Source organism: Schistocerca piceifrons, chromosome 1 (genome assembly GCF_021461385.2).
Source record: "Schistocerca piceifrons isolate TAMUIC-IGC-003096 chromosome 1, iqSchPice1.1, whole genome shotgun sequence".
Taxonomy (NCBI): Eukaryota; Metazoa; Arthropoda; class Insecta; order Orthoptera; family Acrididae; genus Schistocerca; species Schistocerca piceifrons.
This window is the reverse complement of record NC_060138.1, coordinates 1,168,433,888-1,168,434,526: the sequence shown is the minus strand read 5'-3', so window position 1 is coordinate 1,168,434,526 and position 639 is coordinate 1,168,433,888.

The following is a 639-nucleotide window of genomic DNA, read 5'->3' as shown; positions in this document are numbered from 1 at the left end:
AAGTCCTTTGCTGTCTCTGACAGAATTACAATGTCATCGGCGAACCTCAAAGTTTTTATTTCTTCTCCATGGATTTTAATACCTACTACGAACTTTCTTTTGTTTCCTTTATTGCTTGCTCAATATACAGATTGAATAGCATCGGGGAGAAGTTACAACCCTGTCTCACTCCCTTCCCAACCACTGCTTCCCTTTCATGTCCCTCGACTGCCATCTGCTTTCTGTACAAATTGTAAATAGCCTTTCGCTCCCTGTATTTTACCCCTGCCACCATCAGAATTTGAAAGAGAGTATTCCAGTCAACATTGTCAAAAGCTTTCTCTAAGTCTACAAATGCTAGAAACGTAGGTTTTGCCTTTCCTGAATCTTTCTTCTAAGATAAATCGTAGTACTTCCCCACGTGTTCCAACATTTCTACGGAATCCAAATTGATCTTCCCAGAGGTCGGCTTCTACCAGTTTTTCCATTCGTCTGTAAATAATTCGCGTTAGTATTTTGCAGCTGTGACTTATTAAACTGCTAGTTCGGTAATTTTCACATCTGTCAACACCTGCTTTCTTTGGGATTGGAATTATTATATTCGTCTTGAAGTCTGAGGGTATTTCGCCTGTCTCATACATCTTGCTCACCAGATGGTAG